This window comes from Protopterus annectens, chromosome 2.part1 (genome assembly GCF_019279795.1).
Source record: "Protopterus annectens isolate FY-2018-M chromosome 2.part1, PAN1.0, whole genome shotgun sequence".
Lineage (NCBI taxonomy): Eukaryota > Metazoa > Chordata > Ceratodontiformes > Protopteridae > Protopterus > Protopterus annectens.
The window spans coordinates 1,386,045,508-1,386,063,702 of NC_056729.1; the positions used below are offsets into that span (position 1 = coordinate 1,386,045,508).

At 46.1% G+C, this 18,195-nt stretch overlaps 1 protein-coding gene across 2 annotated transcripts in view; it reads right to left on the reverse strand.

The window, feature by feature from the left end:
• AGBL5 (AGBL carboxypeptidase 5) overlaps positions 1 to 18,195 on the reverse strand; it is a 2,459,386-nt gene that overhangs the window by 1,959,481 nt on the left and 481,710 nt on the right. The window lies entirely within an intron of this gene.

The window sequence follows — 18,195 nt, forward strand, 5'->3', positions numbered from 1 at the left end:
TTCGGGCACTGCGCGGCAAGAAAGACTGAAAAAAAATGGCATCGGCTGCATCTTTTATACCACTGGCGCACTGATGTCAGGGAAGAGGCGACCAACGCCGGACCTACACTTTTGAACTCGGGCCGACTGCAGGTAGCCTGCCAACAGGATAACCCAATTGTAATGACTGCAACAGTGAAACACGATGAACATCTATACATTTCTTGATATTAAGCTTAAGCCCATGGCTCTGGCACCAAGCATCTGTTTCTGTAAGGCCCTTTTGTAGAATATCCACATCATTTGGGGATTCAATCTGCGAACTTTGTTAGCCAGAGTCCCTTAATGTTGGTCTGTACTTCAGAGAAGTAGATGCCAAACAAGAGCGGTCCCAGGACTGAACCCTGAGGTACTCCACTTGTCTGGAGCTGGATTTGGAGTCGGCTACTTTTACAGTGTGGGTTTTGTCAGTAAGCTAGTTGGCAACCCATCGAGTGATGTAGGGATTAATGCCCAGCTTAGTAAGTTTATCTATGATTCCAGAGTGGGGGATGGTGTTGAAGGCCTTGGCGAGGTCCAGATAGGCTGTGTGGACCGCCTTACCCTTGTCCACAGCTCTGGAGACTGATTCGAAGAAGTCAATCAGGTTCAGGAGAAAAGACCGGCTCTTCACGAACCCAAACTGTGAAGGTTGCCAATGTCTTTGGTAAAGGCGGGAAAAGGTTTGAAATTATTTACTGTGGTCTCATCTTTTATATCACAAAAACCTGGCATTTTAACAGGGGTATGTACACGTTTTATATCCACTGTATATGAAATTCAATTACCTGAAATAGTCTGTAAAGAGCCATGCCTGCAATATTGGAAATTCTGGCAAGACTTTCAGAATTAAAGCTGTGAAAATGCTCTATTTCAATAAAACAATTTAAAAATAACCAGAAAATAAGTCAAAGTGTGGAATACTGCCTGGTTTGTTTCAGTACATGTCATGCTATAATAGAATCAACTTTTTCACTGTCTTAGCTCCTTTGGGTTTGCATGCAAGCATTACAACAAAAAATATCAATCAGAATCAGGAATACTCTTCAGACCATGTACAGCTGAGAACTGTGTTCTGCATACTTGAGCAAAAAATACAGCCTCCATGGGACCCGACAACATCCCTGGCTGTGTCCTACATGAACTCAAGCACCACTAGGCACCCTATTCAACCAAAGACTGTGCACTGGCTTCATCCCAGCAGAATGGAGGACAGCCACTGTCATCCCTCTACACAAAGGTGGAGCATCTGCCGACCCAGGCAATTATAGGCCCATCAGCCTAACTAGCTTGATCTGCTAGGCCATGGAATGCATTATCATGGACCTAACAAACAGGGACATTGGCAACCTCCAAATGATTGATCCCACACAGCTTGGTTTTGTCAAAGGGAGATCATGCCTGTTAAACTTGGTCGCCTTCTTCGAAACAGTCACCAAAGCCATGGATGATGGGAAGACAGTGCTCACCTTCCTTGACCTAGCCAAACCTTTCGACACTATTCCCCACTCGGGCATAATAGATAAACTCTCCCAGCTAGGCATCAACCCATATGTTATCAGAAGGGTAGCTAACTGGCTCACTGATAAAATTCACTCAGTCAAAATAGGTGAAGCCACTTCTAGTAGTAGACCTGTAACAAGCAGCGTACCCCAAGGATCAATCTTGGGGCCTCTACTGTTTTGGATATACTCTTCTGAGGTGCAGGCCAAAAAGTACAGTTGTGTACCTACCATAAATGTAGATGTTCAAGTGTATTCACTGTTGCAGTCATTACAATTGGGTTATCTTGCTGGCAGGCTACCCGCAGTCGGCCTGAATTCCAAAGTCTAGGTCCGGCGTCGGTTGCTGTCGCCTCCTCCCTGACGTCAGTTCGCCAGGGGTATAAAAGATGCAGCCAACGCCATTTTCTTCAGTTTTTCTTGCCCCAGATGTCAGGTGCCCCCAAAAGGGTAAGCTAAAAATATGTCTGTAAAGCATGCATGCCACAAATAACAAGTTTCCTTCATCTACAAGCAAATACACCACATAGGTTGTATAGAATAGAGAAGTACAGATATGGTCCAGCAAAGAAAAGGGGGATGGTGGGTGGGTAACCTGGACTGCAACAGTGAATACACTCGAACATTTACATTTATGGTAGGTACACAACTGTACTATGTTCATCGTGTTTCACTGTTGCAGTCATTACAATTGGGTTGAATCCCAAAGCTAAGGTTGGGAGGCTGGAACTAAATAGAATTACGAGTGGCTATGAGGCCCTGCAGGACTGCAGTGGCAAAGCCTGCCCTGGATTTGGAGTAGAGTGGTAAGTGGTAGTGCTTTGTAAAAGTGTGCACTGAACTCCAGGTTGCAGCCTCTAAAATATCTTTGGTTGGCACTCCTCTGAGAAAGGCTGCTGAAGTGGCTGCTGCTCTAGTTGAATGTGGCCTAATGCCCTTAGGCACTGATTTGCCATGTTGAGAACAGCATAAACGAATGCAGTGACCTATCCACTTGGAAATAGTCTGCTTTGAGATAGCCTTTCCTTGTGATCCTGCAGCATATGCTACCAGTAATTGCTCAGTTTTTCTGAAAGCTTTGGTTCTGTCCAAGTAGAAGCACAGTTGTCTGTGTATGTCCAAAGAATGCAGAGGTTTCTCACCCTTATTCTGCGGGTTTGGATGAAAGGTAGGCAAATGAATAGTTTGGTTGAGGGCCACACTGGACACTACCTTAGGCATAAATGTGGGGTTTGTCCTTAGAGAAACCCTATCTGGATGAAAAATGATGAAAGGTTCCACAGCCATGAGTGCCTGTAGCTCTGAGACTCATCTTGCAGAGGTTATTGCTAGGAGCAGAGCTGTTTTGCATGATAAAAATTTTATGTCAGCTGTAGTGGCTGGCTCAGAAGGAGGCAGAGTGAATTTTTCCAAGACATAATTGTGGTCCCATGTAGGTATTGGTGATCTCCTTGGAAGCCGTAAGTTTTTGGCTCCTCTGAGGTACTGCCTTAATAAAGGATGAGAAAAAATAGGTGGCTCTGTATTGTAATGAGCTGAAATGGCAGAGGCATGAATCTTAATTGATGAAAAGGATAGGCCATTGTCCAGCATCTCAGTTAAGTATTGTAAAATCTGAGGGATATTTGGAAAAGTCATGTTAATTCCTTGTGCCTGGTTCCAAGCACAGAATCTCTTCCATTTTTCTGCATAAGATTTTCTGGTACTGGGCCTCCTGGCCTCCAAGATAATATCAATCACCGCTTTAGAGAGAGGTGTGTTTTGAAAAGTCTACATTATCCGCCATGCTGCCAGATTTAAGGTCCTTGGTTGGCTGTGCAGGATCTGATTGTTTTGTTGGGTCAGTAAGTGAGGAATTTGACGTAATGCCCATGCTGGGCATTGAGTCTAGTTCCTGAGGATTGGGTACCAGTGCTGGTGGGGCCAGTCTGGGGCAATCAGTATAATTTTTGGCTTCTCTTGTCTGACCTTTAGGAGTACCTTGGGGAGGAGAGGCAGTGGGGGAAAGGCATATACTGTTAAGTTTTTCCAGCTGAAAGATAGAGCATCCACTTTCCATACTTGCTTGTGACAAGACCTTGTGCAGAATATCTGTAGCTGGCAGTTGTGAGGGGAGGCAAATAAATCTATGACCGGGCATCCCCAATTCCTTGTTATCATGTTGAAGACTTGTGGAGCCAATTTCCACTCATGGGGATCCATGAGGTTTCTGCTTAGTTCGTCTGCCAGAGTATTTATCCTTCATGGCAGGAATTGTGCTTGCAGATGTACCTGGTAAGTCAATGCTGTGTCCCACAAAGTCATGGCTAGTCTGCAAAGGGGGTAGGAATGTGTGCCTCTCTGCTTGTTTATGTACCACATGACTGTAGTATTGGCCGTCCTTATCAGTAGTTGTCCTAGATGAAGTAGATCCTTGAAAGCTGTCAGGGCATTTTGAACAGCTAGCATCTCTTTTTGGTTGATATGTAGATGCATTTGGATTGCGGACCATGAGCCCTGAATACATCTTCCTGCCATGTGGGCCCCCAGGCATAATCCGATGCATCTGTTGTCAATGTCTGCCTGGCTGGGGGTATGGTGAATGGCTGCCCCTTGTTGTGGTGACAGGCCTTTGCCCACCATCGAAACTCCTGTTGCAGACAGGGAATGAGTGTAATTATTGTTTCCAGGCTGTGGCAATGTTGAGTCCAAACACTTTTTAGATACCATTGTAGTTTCCTCATATGCAGTCTTGCATATGGAATTAGCAGAATGCAGGATGCCATGAAGCCCAAAGCCTGCAAAATTTTTCTTGCAGTTAACTGGGAGTTTGTTGCCAATTTTTTTAAATAAGTAGTCAGTTGCCTTTGTTTGTCTGGCATGAGATAAGCCATCTGGGCAGTTGAATTTAAGCTGGCACCCAGGAATGTTATCTCTTGAGAGGGTACAAGTTTTCATTTCTTTTCGTTTACTGTGTACCCTAGGCATGTTAATAATTTTACAAACGCCAGATGCTGTAGTAGTATGTCCTTGTTCTCTGCTCGAATAAGGCAGTTGTCCAAGTAAGGATATATTTGTATTCCTCTTTGTCTGCAAAAAGCAATTACTGGTGCCAGGCATTTTGTGAAGACCCTGGGCAAAGTAGATAAGCCAAAGGGCAGTGCAGAGAATTGGTAGTGCATTGCGCCTGCATTGCACCAGCTATGAATCTGAGGTATCTTCTGCATGATTGTCTGATTGGAACATGCAGGTATGCCTCTTTTGGGTCTAAAGTTACAAGCCAAGCCTTCTTGCCCAGCATGGGCAGAAGCTGCTGCAGAGTCAACATTTTGAATTTTGGAATATCCAGGTATATGTTTAGAATATAGGTCCAGTATTGGCCTCCAGGCTTTGTCCTTTCTGGGCACCAAGAAAAGTCTCGAGTAAAATCCTTGTCCCTGCTCTTGTTGGGGTACTTCTTGAATGGCCCTCATGTCCATGAGGGATGAAACTTGTTTTTGTGCCTCTGCCCATTGATTTTTTGGCAGGTCCGGCATACCATTTGCCCTTGGCATGGTGTGAAAGTGGAAAGTACAGTTGTGTATCTACCATAAATGTAGATGTTCGAGTGTATTCACTGTTGCAGTCATTACACTTGGGTTATCCTATTGGCAGGCAACCCGTAGTCGGCCCGAGTTCCAAAGTCTTGGTCCGGCATCGGTTGCTGTCGCCTCTTCCCTGACGTCAGTGCACGAGGGGTATAAAAGCTGCAACCGATGCCATTTTCTTCAGTTTTTCTTGCCCCAGATGTCAGGTGCCCCCAGATATGAAGGCTGTAAAGATAAAAATATGCCAAACAACCATGCATATATCAATAAAAACATTTCCTTCTTCTAAAAGCAAATACACCACATAGGTTGTATAGAGTTGAGAAGTACAGAATAGTCCCAGCAAAGAGGGGGATGGTGGGTGGGTAACCAGGACGGCAACAGTGAGTACACTCGAACATCTACATTTATGGTAGGTACACAACTGTACTATGTTCATCGTGTTTCACTGTTGCAGTCATTATACTTGGGTAGAATCCCAAAGCTTAGGCAGGGTGGCTGGGTCTAGATTGGATTTGGTGAGGCTAACAGCCCCTGCAGAACTGCAGTGGCAAAGCCTGCTCTGGATTTGGAGTAGAGAGGTAGGTGGTAGTGCTTGGTAAAAGTGTGCACTGAACTCCAGGTTGCAGCTTCTAAAATATCTTTGGTTGGTACTCCTCTGAGGAAAGCTGCTGAAGTGGCTGCAGCTCTGGTAGAATGAGGCCTAATGCCCTTAGGCACAGATTTGCCATGTTGTGCATAACAGAAGCGGATGCAGTGTCCTATCCATTTGGAGATTGTCTGCTTTGTAATAGTTTTTTCTTGTGATCCTGCAGCATATGCTACAAACAGTTGCTCAGTTTTTCTGAAAGCTTTTGTTTTGTCCAATTAAAAACGTAGCTGCCTGTGAATATCCAAAGAGTGCAGAAGATTTTCCCCTTTACTCTGTGGATTTGGGTAGAAAGTAGGTAAATGAATAGTTTGGTTTAAGGCCACATTGGAGGCCACTTTTGGCATGAATGTTGGGTTCGTCCTTAGAGAAACCCTGTCCTGGTGAAAAATGAAGAAAGGTTCCACAAGCCATCAATGCCTGTAACTCTGAAACTCTTCTTGCTGAAGTTATTGCTAGGAGCAGAGCAGTTTTCCATGACAAGAATTATAGATCAGCTGTGCTGGCTGGTTCAAAAGGAGGCAGTGTTAGTTTTTCTAAAACAAAATTGAGGTCCCAAGTAGGTACTGGTGCTCTCCTAGGGGGTCTTATATTCTTTGCTCCTCTGAGGTACTGTCGTAGTACAGGATGTGAAAAAATAGGAGGATCCATATTGTAATGAGCTGAAATGACAGAGGCATGGATTTTAATAGAAGAAAAAGATAAGCCTTTGTCCAACATCTCAGTCAGGTATTGTAAAATCTGAGGCATATTAGGGGTCAGTGGGTTGAGCCCTTGTGCCTGGTACCAAGCACAGAATCTCTTCCATGTTTCCGCATAAGATTTCCTAGTGCTGGGTCTCCTGGCTTCCAAAATTACATCCATAACAGCTTTAGAAAGAGGTGCAGTCTGAGTGGCTACATTATCTGCCATGCTGCCAGGTTTACGGTTCTGAGTTGACTGCGCAGAATCTGATTGTTTTGCTGTGTCAGAAGATGAGGGATTTGAGGAAGAGACCAAGGCGGGCCTTGGGACAAAATCTTCAGGATTGGGTACCAGTGCTGGCGTGACCAGTCTGGTGCAATCAAGATCATTTTTGGCCTCTCTTGTCTGACTTTTAGAAGCACCTTGGTGAGAAAAGGCATCGGAGGGAAGGCATAGACTGTCAGATTTTTCCAGTTGAAAGATAGAGCATCCACTTTCCATGCTTGAGAGTGATAAGTTCTTGTGCAAAATTTCTGTAATTGGCAATTGTGAGGGGAGGCAAATAGATCTATGTCTGGATGTCCCCATTCCCTTGTTATCATGCTGAACACTTGTGGATTTAGCTTCCATTCGTGAGGATCCATAAGATTTCTGCTTAGTTCGTCTGCCAGTGTATTTTTTGTTCTTGGCAGGAATTGAGCCTGCAGATGTACCTGGTAAGTCAGTGCTGTGTTCCACAAAGTCATGGCTTGTCTGCATAGGGGGTAGGAATGTGTGCCCCCTTGCTTGTTTATGTACCACATAACTGTGGTATTGTCCGCCTTTATTAATAATTGTCCTGGATGTATAAGGTCCTTGAAGGCTGTCAGGGCATTTTGTACAGCTAGCATCTCTTTTTGATTGCTGTGAAGATGCAGTTGTTCCTTGGGCCACGTGCCCTGAACACATTTGCCTGCCATATGTGCTCCCCAGGCGTAATCCGATGTATCTGTTGTTATTGTCTGCCTAGCTGTAGGTAAGGTGAAAGGCTGTCCCTTGTTGTGGTGACAGGCCTGTGACCACCATCGAAACTCCTTTTGTAGGCAGGGAATTAAGGTTATGATTGTCTCTAGGCTGTGACAATGCTGAGTCCAAACACTTTTCAGATACCATTGTAGTTTCCTCATATGCAGTTTGGCATATGGAATTAGTAGACTGCAAGATGCCATGAATCCCAGTGCCTGCAGAATTTTTCTTGCAGGGAGCTGGGTCTTTGTTGCCATCATTTGAAAGTACTGAGTCAGTTGCCTTTTTTTGTCTGGTGTGAGATAAGCCATCTGGGTAGTTGTATTCAAGCTTGCACCCAGGAATATTATCTCTTGAGAGGGCACTAGTTTTGATTTCTTTTCGTTTACTGTGTACCCTAGGCAAATTAGTAATCTTTTTACAAACTCCAGGTGCTTTAGAAGTATGTCCTTGCTCTCTGCTTGAATAATGCAGTCGTCCAAGTAGGGGATATATTTGAATTCCTTTTTGCCTGCAAAATGCAATTACTGGTGCCAGGCATTTTGTGAAGACCCTGGGCGCAGTAGATAAGCCAAAGGGCAGTGCAGAGAATTGGTAATGCATTGAGCCTGCTATAAATCTGAGGTATCTTCTGCACGACTGTCTGACTGGGACATGCAGGTATGCCTCCTTGAGATCCAAAGTAACTAGACAAGCCTCTTTGCCCAGCATGGGCAAGATTAACATTTTGAATTTTGGAACATCCAGGAAAGTATTTAGGATTGACAGGTCCAGTATTGGTCTCCATGCTTTGTCCTTTCTGGGTACTAGGAAAAGTCGTGAGTAAAATCCTTGGCCCTGTTCTTCTTGTGGAACATTCTGAATAGCTCCCATATCCATAAGAGCTGCAATCTGTCTTTGTGCCTCTGCCCATTGGTTTTGAGGCAGGTTTGGCATACCTTTTGGTTTTGGAAGTGTGTGGAAGTGGAACCTGTACCCTTGAGAATGAGAAGTTATGTACTTACCATAACGTTCCATGTTAGTTGTCTTCTTCTTGCCTTCTTTCTTGCTGGATGGGTTCAGAGCCGAACCTTGGCTCCGACTCGGCCTATTACTAAAGCTCGAAAACTACTTTTACCGGCTCGAGGCTATCCTACGTCCCATAATGCTAGGCGTCATATACCCAGATCTCGTTTGATAGCTAACACTATGGACATACATGTTCCCACCATGACAGAGAATATATATATATATATATATATATATATATATATATATATATATATATATATATATATATATATATACCTCTATATATCTAAGCTCTTGTATATATATATATATATATATATATATATATATATATATATATATAAAACTCTTATAAGAGTTACCAAGAAAAGGAAGAGAGGTAGCTAAGGAGATAACTCTCATGATAACACATCTCAGAAGATACTCTCAGTCTTGCCAGGCTAGGAGGATGGAGGGTGGGACGCAAGAAAGAAGGCGAGAAGAAGACAACTAACATTGAACGTTATGGTAAGCACCTAACTTCTCAGTGTTAAGTTGTCAATCTCGCCTTCATTCTTGCTGGATGGGACAGCGTCCCTAGCACCTTAGTCCTGGGTGGCTCAATGGCACAGACTCTTGAGTACAGTGGAACCAAAATCAACCCGACTTCTAGAGGTCATGTCCAGCTTGTAATGAGAAATGAAGGTATGAGGAGAGGCCCATGTGGCCGCTGCACAAATGGAATCCATTGGCAATCTTGCCTGAAAGGCTATTGAAGAAGCTAATGCTCTGGTTGAATGAGCTCTGGGCTTAGTAGGGAGCTCTTTATGCCTCAATTGGTAAATCAACATGATAACAGAGGTCAACCACCTGGACAAGGTTACTTTGGAAACTGGCAGGCCTTGCTTCCCTTCCGCGTAAGACAGGAGGAGCTGTTCTGATTTCCTCGTCTGCTTGGTTCTATCCAGGTAGAAGCGTAATTGACGGTGAACATCCGGACAATGTAACTTCCGTTCAGACCTATTGGTATAAAGTGGGAAGAAGACAGGAAGATCGATGGTCTGATTTAGATTTTTTTCAGAGAGTACTTTGGGTAAAAAGGATGGATTAGTCCTAAGTGACACTATCTTTGTGAAAAACAAGGTTAGGAGGGCGAACACAAAGGGCTTGAAGTTCCGATACCCTTCTCGCTGAAGTGATGGCTACTAAGAACAGAGTTTTCCAAGACAGCAACTTTAACGAACAGGAAGCCACAGGCTCAAAGGGAGGGAGAATTAAAGACGGCAGCACCAAATTTAGGTCCCATGGTGGGGGAGGATCTTTTACCGGGGGCCTAAGTAAGAGGGTTCCTTTTAGAAAGGCTTTACAAAGTTTGTGTGACATAATGCTGGTCTCTGACAATCCAACATGAAAATGTGCAATAGCTGCCAGCTGAACTCTGATGGTGGCTGAAGAAGAACCCATTTGAAAAAGTTCTGCCAAAAACTCTAAAACTGTATGGACAGGAGCTGTAAAAGGGTCAACTTGTTTCTCCCCTGCCCAAACAGAGAAACGCTTCCATTTGCTAGCATAAGTCTTTCTGGTAGTAGACTTGTGCGAAGCGAGGATGATGTCACGAACTGAATGAGAGATTGAGGGAAGCCTGGCTAGGGTTGGAAGTGGAGCAACCAAGCTGTGAGGTTGAGAGATTGAAGAGATGCCAGGGCTGATCTAGTAGATGACGTTGCAGGAACAGAAACCAAATTTATCGAGGCCAGTAAGGGGCAACAAGGATCATTCTGGATCTCAAAGCAGTTGCTTTCTGGATTAACTGAGTAATTAAGGGAAAGGGGGGAAAAGCATACAGAAGACCCCGGGGCCAACCGTGGACTAGAGCGTCTCTGGGGGGAAGACCTGGGAGAGGGAAGAGGGTGAAGAAGTCTTGGCACTTGCTGTTTTGAGGGGTTGCAAAAAGATCGCAGCAAGGCTGACCCCACCTTCTGAAAATTTTTTCCGCTACTAGCTGGTTGAAAGACCACTCATGGGGCATGAGAATGGCTCTGCTCAGCCTGTCCGCTATGACATTGGACTTCCCGAGGATATGCGTTGCTACCAGAAACCGTTGAGAAGAGATCGCCCACTGCCAAAGTCTGAATGCTTCCCGACATAGGGGGTAGGACCTGGTTCCGCCCTGCTTGTTGATGTACCACACTACAGACATATTGTCTGTCTGAATTGCAATAGTCCCGGTGGGTAGAGAGTCTTGAAGGGCCTGCAACGCTAAAAGTACCGCTCTCATTTCCAAGACATTTATGTGCATGTGGCCTTCGAAAGGTTGCCATGTGCCCTGTACTGTCCTGCCCTGAAAATGCCCCCCCCCCCACACACACTCGATCAGGGAGGCATCCGTTGTCACAGTAGCAACAGGAGGAGGAAGGACAAAATGTCTGCCCTGAAGAACCTGAGGGGAGACCATCCACCACGAAAGGTGCCTTTTGCATGACTGAGTGATTAGAATGCTGTGTGACATTGGAAGCTGTTGAAAGGACCACTGGGAAAACAGCATCCATTGCAGGATCCGCATGTGAAAGCGAGCTAGGGGGAATAATGTGATGGCTGCTGCCATGAGACCTAGGGTTTTTAGTACGAATCTGGCCTGGACTCTGCTCTCTTGTAGTAGGATTTGAACATGATCGTGAATGTCTGAAATCCTTTGTACAGGCAGTTTTGCTGACAGTTCCGCAGTGTTTAAAACGGCGCCTATGAAGGTAATAGGTTGACAAGGTGACAAGGCAGACTTTTCGGAGATACCTAGCTCGTTGCAAATTTGGAGGGTATAATCTCTGGAATGGAGTAGCTGACGCTTGGTGGTGGCAGTAAGGAGCCAGTCGTCTAAGTATGGAAACACCTGGAATCCTTGTCGTCTCAGGTGAGCCGCAACCACTGCCATGCATTTGGTAAACACCCTGGGGGCTGTGGTGGGGCCAAAGGGCAGGGCTCTGAATTGGTAGTGACTGGCTCCCAGCCGGAAGTGGAGAAACCTCCTGGAGCGCCTGTTCATTTTGATATGATAGTACGCATCCTGAAGGTCTATAGAGCACATCCAATTGTCCTGACCCAGAAAGGGTAGAATGGACTGAAGCGTGACCATCCGGAATTTCGTTCTTTGAACAGACTTGTTCAGCCTGCTGAGATCCAAAATAGGCCTCCAGTCCCCTGTCTTTTTTGGTACCAAAAAGAACTTGGAGTAGACTCCAGATCCTTGCTGGTCTGCTGGGACTGGCTGGATGGCTCTTTTTTCTAGCAGCTTTGAAATTTCTAGTGCTGCTTGATCCCTCAGACCGGGTGGAACATCTGGAAGGGGCCCTTTTGGCTGTTGTGGGGTGTGAATAAAGGGAATTTTGTAACCCTCGGATATAATCGACCGTACCCATTTGCCTTGCGTGAGGGAATGCCACGCTTCTGCGTACAGCGATAGTCTTCCCCGTCTGCCTCCAAAGGTGGACAGTCGGGAAGCTCCTCAGGGGTGCTGGAAGAGTTTGTCAGAGAAGGGTTCTCTGCTACCCTGATTCTGCAGACCCCCCCTGCCCCTCGGGAGTGTCTATTATTGTTCCCTCCTCTGCCTCTGGAGGGAAGCTCACCACGTGTGTCAGGCACTCCCTGAGGTTTGCGGAACCACATTTTCCCACTCTTCTGACCCTTAGGGTATGGTCTAGAAGGGGTAGAAAAACAGACTCCCACAGCAGAGAGAGTCTTGCCTTCCTGCTCACACCTGGTCAATGTATCCTTCACTTGAGGTCCAAACAAGGCAGAACCATCAAAGGGGGTGTTAGTGAAGGACGCCTTGAAGGGGTCAGCAAAATTGCAAAGCCGCATCCAGGCGTGTCTCCTTAGAGCAACGCCCGTGCCTACAGCCCTACTCACTCCATTGGCTGCATAGGAAATGAGCCGCATGGAGGAGTTGACAATAGAGTTCAGGGTCCCCAGCTGGGAGTTGATCTTTTCCTGAGACCCCGCAGCTGATGGGTCCTGTAAGGTATCACCCAGTTCTTTGAGACGGTCTCTCTGGAGACGGGTGAAATGGCACAAATAATTCAGCGACCGCATAGCAAAGGTCGCTGAAGAAAACATCCGCTTGCCATACCTGTCTATAGTCCTAGATTCCTTATTAGGAGGATGGACAGGTACTGAAGGGTCAGCCAACTCCTTTTTAGTGGCCGCCACCATGGCATCAACAGGGACGCCCTTAGTTAGAAACTGCTTGTCAGAAGGGCAGAAGGGGCTGTAATAAATTTTGTAGGCCTCCGGGGAGTTGGTTCCATAGTATCCGGAGCCGTCCACGCCTTTCGAGCCACCACATCCATGAGTGGGTCGAAAGGCGGAGACACCCAAGAGGTGGAAGGGTGAGAACCGAACGCATCCAGGTACACAGACTCATCCTCAGAAGGGTTAAGGGCAGACCAGTTTTCCCTCTGCTTAAGAATCTCCAGGATGTCAGAAAAGGAGACATCCTCAGAGGGGGACCTTGGGGACCCTTCTGACTCATCCAAGTCGGTGTCAGATGTGACTGATTCAGGGGAGTCTATATGCTTCCTCTTGCATTTTCTCTTTCGAGGGGGCTCCCCTGAAGGATCAGGGGAGGCCTCGGAAGAGGAGGATACACCCAATGGGGCTACCTGTAGCGTCGGTTCTCCACACTAGGGATTGGAAGGGGGGACAGAGACTGAAGCAGGCACCATAGAGGGAGGAGCTGACCGTGGAGCAGGCACAGGGGCCAGCACACTCCTCATGACCTCAAAGGCACCCCTATCAGGCAGGGAAGGGGGTCCCCGCTCCGAAGAGACAAGGACTCTTCCCGGCACAGAGGGGGATGGCTCCAAGGCCAATGTCGGGGCCGAACTCACCTGCGCTGAGGCTCCAAGAGGGAGAACAGGGTCAGACAAGGGTCCGATGCCACTCGCCCCCTCAGAACCGATGAGGGAGTCCCGGCGCCCAGATCCCTCCAAGGATGGAACCAAGGAAGAGATCGGCGCTGACGAGGGAGCCCAGAGGAGTGGTATTGGCTCCGACGTTCTGACGGTCCCGACCCCTATGATCTCCGGCTCCGAACTCAAAGGAAGAGTCGGAGGAGGAATCGAAGAGGGAGTAGTGATAGCCACTGCCTGATGAGGAGGGCTATGCAACATTTGGACCAGTGCCTGCGACTTAAGTAGTCTGCTAACCACCCTCTCGAGGTCATGATCCGACAGCCTGGAAGACCGAGAGGAATGGGACCCGTGACTCCGCTCTGATAACAAGGGAGACTTCGGAGACGAATGGACAGATTCCAGGGAAGGAGACCTGGAACGCTTTCTGCTTGAAGACGGCTCCAACAGCAGAGCCGGAGCCGACTGAGGCCACGAATCATTGGTTCCGGCCGGAACCGATGCAGAGGTAGTAGTAGCGCCGCTCGGCGATGGCTCCGAACATGGAGCCGACGGTTTGGCGGACTTGGAAGGTTTACCCGACGAGGGCTTAGCCGGGGAACCTTCAGGCTTTAACAAACCTCTCAAAATAAGATTGTTTCTGCGTTCCTGCAGGACTCTTGGACTGAACGCATGGCAGACAGAACAAGAGTCCTGCAGGTGCAGAGGGCCCAAGCAATATACACAAGAAGTGTGACCGTCTGTCAGAGACATCTTCTGACAGCACGAGTCACACTTCTTGAAGCCCAAGACCTTGGTGTCTTTCGACATCCTGAAACAAGGATGACGGGCAGAAAAAGACAATTCTAAGTGGTCTAGTCACAATTAGCCAACACACACACACACACACACACACACACAGCTTGTAACAGACCAAGAAAAACAAAAACCCAACACTTTTTAACACAGTTTAACTCTAGGTACACACATACAAGAAAAAATCTACAGAAAAAATCCAAAGGGATTTACTGCTACAGAAACTGTAATAGAACAAGTTTAGCCAAAGGTCTAACTATTCAGTGAGGGGAAAACTAAAGAAAAAAACTACCTAAGAGGGGATTCTAAACAGGGATCTACAGGGTAGGAACTAGGAATAACTATAACTAAGGTTAGAATCAAAAAACTGACTAAAAACAAGAAAAAGATTAATACAACCTGGAGCCGGCAAAAAGAAGCAACCTCATAGCTGAAGCGGCAAATGAGATCTGGGTATATGACGCCTAGCATTATGGGACATAGGATAGCCTCGAGCCGGTAAAAATAGTTCTTGAGCTTTAGTAATAGGCCGAGTCGGAGCCGAGGTTTGGCTCCGAACCCATCCAGCAAGAATGAAGGCGAGATTGACAACTTAACATACTATATTCAACACCCATTGGTCTTGGGTGATCATGTGCCAATTTTTTGAAAAAAGTGCTAGCTTGCCCCCTAGGGGTGCTGTCAACTGGTAAGTGCTTGGCATTTGCAGAGGGAAGTCATTGTGACTGTTTTCTATAAGGTTGGGATTTGTCTTCTCCCCTTTTGGGGGCTGAAGAACCCCATTGTTTAGGTCTGTAGGAGCCTTGGGGCTGAGATCTGCCTCTTGGGCATCTGTATCTGCCTCTTTGTGGCCTGTCTGACACTGGAAAGGACCAATTATTTGAAGGCCAGTTTCTGCTAAATCTAGGTGGCTGTACCTGTAAGAAATCTTTCACAGTTTGCATTGACTTTGCTTTATCCTCCATTTTCTTTAAAACCTCTTCTGCCTTAACACTAAACAAAGTATCATGCTGCAGTGGAGCATCCAATAATTTCATTTTAACATGGTCAGGTAAACTTTGTTCTTTTAACCAAGCATGTCTTCGAATAACTGAGCCTGTAACTGCGGCTCTACAAGAAGCCTCTAATGAATCAAAACCACACTGCAGAATATGCTTTCCCACTTGTTCAATTGCATGCAATAAATCCTGCATTTCTTTACAATCAGGACCTTCTGTATTTGTAACCATTTTCTGCTTTAATAATGACATGAGATACTGCTGATATTTAAGCATGTGAAACTGACAGTTTAAAGCTCTTACAGCTAAAGTAGCAGAAGTGTAAACTTTTTTCCCCCATCTGTCCAGAGGTCTGGAATCCCTATCTGAGGGCACAGAATTTTTGGCAGTGGATGCTTTAACCCCTTTTGGACCCTGAGAAATAGTTTCTGGGTCCACAGCAGGGTTTTTGTAAAGAAATTTATGAGAGTCAGGAACTCTCCAGTATCTGTATGGCTTTACTGGTGCAGGGGGTAAAGAATCTGGAGACAGACTGGATTCAGAAAAAATATCATCAACAATATCAAGTACAGGGGGGATAGCCAAGGGCCTCTGCTGAGGCAATAGAAGGAAATCTCTGAGCCTTTTCTTGGATTCAGAGTAATCCTGGCTCTCCCAATGGAAATGTTCCCTCATGGTGTGCAAGATTTCCCCAAAAGAGTAATCCTCAGGCGGTGAGGCTGAAGGAATGGACTCTTCAGCATCAGAGTCCTCATAGGGAGGGAGAGAAGAGCCCGGGTTAGAGGAAGAATCAGAAGAAATGGAAACCTGATCACAGGAATCATAATCAGTGTCTTGCCTAGGCCTTTTGTCAGGAGGGGGATGGGAGCCCCTGATTAAAGTAATAAGGTCTTCGGCCATTTTAAGCATCTGTTTCTTAGGCATAGCTGACTGTTCTGGAGAATGCTGCACTTGTTTCTTTGGCTTTAATGGTGTTTTTGACTTTGCCTTTGCTGCTTTATTAGCTTTAATTGTAAGCTGTGAAGGTCTGAAAACACCCTCAGAAGCCGGTGCCTGCTCAGCGGCTCCAGACCCATCTGAGGGTATATTTTCCATAGGCCCAATACCTTGAGTTTCCACAGGCCTCGGTGTCTCCGTGTAGCTGTCGGTTGCGGCCTGTGGCTCTGAGGTAGCGGGTGTCAGGGGCTGCGAAAGTGCCTCAATGAGAACCGGCGAACTGGCAACAGGCCTAGAAGAGGCTTCGTTGTCAGTTTTGGACCTCGGATGCCTGTCTTTTTCTTTGTCTTTGCATTTCTTATACATTTCGGTCGTCGGTTGTTCTGACGGCATGATGCAATTAAATCTTCGTCCAAAATAGTGTAAAGCAAAATCAAACCAACGTTTAATATTACGTTTATTAAATCTAGCCAAAACTGACAACTAGTGACGTCATGGTCAGGGCCTAGGCAAGGAATGCAGTAAGAGTGGAAGTCCTTATGAGGTATTTGCTTCCCACAAGAAATACAATTATTAACTTTTACTGACATTGGACTGGAGCAAGAAAAAGTTTCCCCAGCGGGGTACTTAGCTTTATTGAAGACTTCGGTTCTGAAATTCAATTTTGAAAACCTCAGGGGTCGGCCGACCGGCACTTGCAAACTGCTTATCCTTCGGGCACCGCGTGGCAAGAAAGACTGGAGAAAATGGTGTTGGTTGCAGCTTTTATACCCCTGGTGCACTGACGTCAGGGAAGAGGCGACAGCAATCGACGCCGGACCAAGACTTTGGAACTCGGGCCGACTACGGGTCGCCTGCCAGCAGGATAACCCAATTGTAATGACTGCAACAGTGAAACACGATGAACATCCAGTGGTCTGTGGCTGACTAAGTTTGCAGATGACTGCAAGCTGGACACTCTCATAAATTCCCCTAGTGACGTGAACGTCCTCCAAGAGGGCCTTACCCAAACTAATGACTGGTGCCAGACACATGGCCTCAAACTGAATGCCAAGAAATGCATCATTATGCCCTTTGGGGAAAATGGCATCCCCACTAATTATCACATTAATAACAAAGTACTAAGCACGCAACCAGTCATGAGGGACTTAGGCACCCAGATTGATAGCAACCTGACTTTTGACAACCATGTCGCCTCTGTTGTACGGAAGGCTTTCTACATGGCCCAATTCATAAGTAAGGGTATTTCAGCCACAAACAAGAAGTCAGAATATCCCTGTACTCCTCCCTTATCACACCCATTATCGAGTACAGTGCCCCCTTCGGTATGTACCTAGTCAAGCACATGCAGCAGTTGGAGAGACCACAGTGGTTCCTGACCAGGAAAATTCAAGGTCTCAGATACCTATCCTATACAGATAGGCTAAAAGCCTTGTCCCTGTCCCTCTACTCAGTCTCATACAGACTGCTCAAAGGTGACCTGTGTCTGGCATACAAGACCATCTCGGACTCAGCCTTGACGGAGTTGCTGCATATCCATAAATCAAACTCCACTCAGGAAACCCAGACACAAGGCCTCAATCTGGTCTGTGACATTAACAGAACTTGCTTTTGGGATAGATTTGTGTCCCGACTCCCCCATCTGTGGAACAGACTCCCCCTCCATGTCAAGCAGAGTACCTCACTAGCCGTCTTTAAGAAGAACCCGGACAACTGGATGGGAAACAGAAAATATATCCCTGGATCCCACCTGTGTCCCTACTAGACAGGGAAAATAGGTGCTTACTTTGTGGAAACATTGGTGAAATTATTGGCTAGGCTTATAAGGGCCTCCAGGCCAATAGCTTAGTACTGTCCTATGAACCTATATCATACACTACTGCGTTCCTTCATAACATAACACTAATCACATACTCAAATTTTTCAACCCACAAAAGCCACAGACCCCACCCAAGTCGTTCAATATCTCATCAACAAATAATACCACTATTTCTCTCATATCCCAAACTAAACTTCTGGGTGTTGTTACTGATAATAGCATGAAATTTGACATTCATATAGCCCAAACAATAAAGAAAGTACATAAAAAACTTGGCACTCTATATAGAAATAAACAATTTCTAAACAATGCCACAAAAGTCAACATTG